The following is a 3,773-nucleotide window of genomic DNA, read 5'->3' on the forward strand; positions in this document are numbered from 1 at the left end:
TCTGAATTACCCAAGAGACACCAGAACATCACATTCATCAGTATTAAGGTCCTCAATCTGCTTTCTGAATTACCCAAGAGACACCAGAACATCACATTCATCAGTATTAGTGCTTCTACACCTGCATTGCTTGCTGTTTGGGGTTTTAGGCTGGGTGTCTGTACAGCACTTCGAGATATTAGCTGATGTACGAAGGGCTATATAAAATAAACTTGATTGATTGAGTATTAAGGTCCTCAATCTGCTTTCTGAATTGCTCTTGAGACCAAAGGAATTTCCATAGTTAGCCATCCGTATACAAATGAAGTTTGCCTGCTGGACAAGGACTGTCCCAACTTTCAAGAATCCCTCGAGCCCTACATAGTGCACTACTTATGACCTGGGGCCATGGGGCTTGACCTAGGGCCATGGGGCTTGACCTGGGGCCATGGGACTTGACCTGGGGTCAAACACTGAGCCCCAATTATCATGGTAACCGAAAGTCAGTAATAGCAATAAAATGAATCGCTTACCTTTGAACATCCTTCGGATGGTTTGCACTCACGAGACTCCCACGTAGCACAACAAAATGTATTTTTGCTCGATAAATATTACTTTTTATAACAAAAAAACAACGCCCATTTCGGGTTGCCGCCGTTATGTTCAGGAAAACCAAGCCTCGTTTTTCCGTTTCGCGACAATCTCCAAAAGTATCCGTAAGGTTCGTAGAAACATTGTCAAATGTCTTTTATAAATCAATCTCCTCAGGTTGTTTTTACAAAACATACTCGAAATATTTCAATGCGACCGTAAAAACCTATTCAATACAAAAGAGAGAAAGAAAATGTTCGAGCTACCCCTCTCGCGCGCAGGAACTAATCCACGAGGAACACCTGGACTACTTTTGAAAAATCCGCCTCATTTTTCAAATAAAAGCCTTTGAAACTATGTCTAAAGCCTGGTCACAGCCTTGAGGAAGCCATGGAAAATGAATCTGTTATACCCCTTTAAATGGAAGAAAACGGGGCCAGGAAAACACAGATTATAGCGCTGAATGGTTTTTGCAACTGCACTTAAAGAAACTACACAAGCTCTTGACATTTTCCACTATGGACTGACCTTGCAGTCTTAAAGTAATGATGACTGTCATTTCTCTTTGCTTATTGAGCGGTTCTTGCCATAAATGCCTTGGTCTTTTATAAATAGCTATCGTCTGTATACCACCCCCACCTTTTCACAACAAAACTGATGCTCAAACCCATTTAAGAAATTAAAGAAATTCACAAATTAACTTTTTTTTTTAACAAGGCGCACACCTGGTAATTGAAAATGCATTCCAGGTGACTAATCCATGAAGCTGTGAGAGAACGCCAAGAGTGTGCAAATCTGGTCAAGGGCCAAAGGGTGGCTACTTCGAAGAATTCCTAAATATAAAATACCATTTTGATTTATTTAACTTTTTGTTACTACATGATTCCATATGTTGTTATTTCATCTGTTGATGTCTTCACTATTATTCTAAAGGTAGAAAATAGTAAAAATAAAGAAAACCCTGAAGGCAGATGTTGGGCAAACTTTTTGACTGGGCTGTGATGTGGTGTGATAGATATCTTCAATAATGTTGGGGGATTTAACCTCTGTGGTGGCTCTTAACCAGTGTGTGCTGGCATAGATATCTATTCAAAATAATTTGGGGGGGATTAACCTCTCGTGGTGGCTTTAACCAGTGCTCTGTGTGCTGTAAACGAACTAAGTGTTGGAGCACTGTTTAAACCTTAGCTTTAAACCTGACTGGTTGTGTACACTAACATTGTGTTGGTTGTGGACTTGCATAGAAATGTGTGATGTTCTCCCCCATCAGTATGTACAGAAGGCAGGCTGGGAGGATGGCTCTGGTAATGCCGTGGAGCGGAAATAAGTGAATGGTATATCATCATAATTGCTTCCATTTACTCTGCATTCTGCAAATGATATGCAAGCGGTCTTCCCCTGCGGCACCTCTAACCACATCACTGGTGTGTCTGTCTGCTCGGAGACAGTGGATACTGGTGATACTGACTAATCCCAGCTAGCGTTATAATCTCTTCCTTGGCCATGGAACCATCGGAATGGAAACATCGTACCTCCACGGGTACTTCCTGTCCCTTTATGAATCATGTATGACATCGTGGTATATTTGTTTCTGTCTGCAGGAGCTGAGGCGTGAAGCGGAGTCGGTCAAAGGAGAAGGAGAAATGGCGAAAAAAGTCGCGGGGTGTCTTTCTGCATCCTCCCAAAACCAGTACCATGGAAAACGGAGGATATTTTTCCAGGATTGTTGTAAAACTGCTTGATTTTTGTTGCACTTGATCGTAGCAAAGATAACCAGCAGCCAAACCCGTCCACACTCTCCTTACAGTAGCGTGTCATCTCGTCTCTCCTTCTTTCCCTAAAAGACAAATTGAATGACATGGTTTATAAAAAGGCCGCAAGTATTCTGTCCTCTGCAAGTGGTGAGTCACATGGTCACCAACCAGCCTCATGAGGTCACCATGGTGATGGCTCTCCAGTTCCTTTCTAAACAACAACCCTCTTGACCGCCGTGGCTCTTTTCGGGTGATGACATCGGCTGTAAATTAAGGACCTTCCACCTCTGACCTCAGAGACCAAAGGGTCAGACTTAGGCTCCCTATTGACATCACCAAGTGACCTTTTGGACCGACTGAGGTGTGCCATGGTGAATATTTGAACTTTTTTAAACAGAATGTAGAAGTTGTCGAATCGCAGCCATCTACATTGTGTTGTAATTTGGAGTCCTGTGAGTGTGTAACAACCTGTCAGGAACTCGCCCGACCCTGGCACCTTGCGTCAGCTGTGCTAGAACTCTGGCTTCCAGAACCTCTGGGTGCACCCTGGTTGTCTGGTGCAGAGCAGGACTGCTTCTAGAACATTCTGGCTTCCGGAAACCTCTGGTTCACCCTGGTTGTCTGTCAGGCAGGACTGTTCTTAGAACTCTGGCTTCCAGAACCTCTGGGTTCCACCCTGGTTGCTCGTCAGAGCAGACTGTTTCTAGAACTCTGGCTTCCAGAACCTCTGGTTCACCCTGGTTGTCTGTCAGAGCAGACTGTTCTAGAACTCTGGCTTCCAGAACCTCTGGTTCCACCCTGGTGTCTGTCAGAGCAGACTGTTCTAGAACTTCTGGCTTCCAGAACCTCTGGGTTCCACCCTGGTCTGTCTGTCAGAGCAGACTGTTGTCTAGAACTCTTGGCTTCCAGAACCTCTGGGTTCCACCCTGGTTGTCTGTCAGGCAGACTGTTCTAGAACTCTGGCTTCCAGAACCTCTGGTTCCACCCTGGTTGTCTGGCAGAGCAAGACTGTCTAGAACTCTGGCTTCCAGAACCTCTGGGTTCCACCTGGTTGTCTGTCAGAGCAGACTGTTCTAGAACTCTGGCTTCCAAACCTCTGGGTTCCACCCTGGTTTCTAGAACTCTGGCTTCCAGAACCTCTGGGTTCCACCCTGGTTGTCTATGAACTCTGGTTCCAGAAACCTCTGGGTTTCCCACCCTGGTTGTCTGTCAGTGCAGACTTGTTCTAGAACTCTGGCTTCAGAACCTTCTGGTTCCACCCTGGTTGCCTAGAACCTGCTTCCAGAAACCTCTGGGTTCCACCCTGGTTGTCTGTCAGTGAGACTTGATTCTGAACTCTGGCTCCAGAACCTCTGGCGTTCACCAACTGGATTGTCTAGAACTCGTGGCTTCCAGAAGCCATATGGGTCCACCTGTGATTGTCTGTCAGAGCAGCATAGCAATAACAAT

General features: G+C 45.2%; 2 long non-coding RNA genes across 2 annotated transcripts; one reads left to right on the forward strand and one right to left on the reverse strand.

The window, feature by feature from the left end:
• Positions 1–3,016: 3,016 nt before the first annotated feature.
• Positions 3,017–3,772, forward strand: LOC139027226 (uncharacterized). Its single transcript, XR_011479283.1, has 3 exons — positions 3,017–3,125; positions 3,270–3,495; positions 3,759–3,772. It is a non-coding gene; the product is annotated as an uncharacterized lncRNA (long non-coding RNA).
• On the reverse strand, positions 3,028–3,504 carry LOC139027227 (uncharacterized). Its single transcript, XR_011479284.1, has 3 exons — positions 3,462–3,504; positions 3,237–3,297; positions 3,028–3,109 (listed from the first exon to the last, which is right to left on the reverse strand). It is a non-coding gene; the product is annotated as an uncharacterized lncRNA (long non-coding RNA).
• Position 3,773: the final 1 nt, after the last annotated feature.

This window comes from Salvelinus sp. IW2-2015, unplaced genomic scaffold (genome assembly GCF_002910315.2).
Source record: "Salvelinus sp. IW2-2015 unplaced genomic scaffold, ASM291031v2 Un_scaffold8435, whole genome shotgun sequence".
Classification (NCBI taxonomy): domain Eukaryota; kingdom Metazoa; phylum Chordata; class Actinopteri; order Salmoniformes; family Salmonidae; genus Salvelinus; species Salvelinus sp. IW2-2015.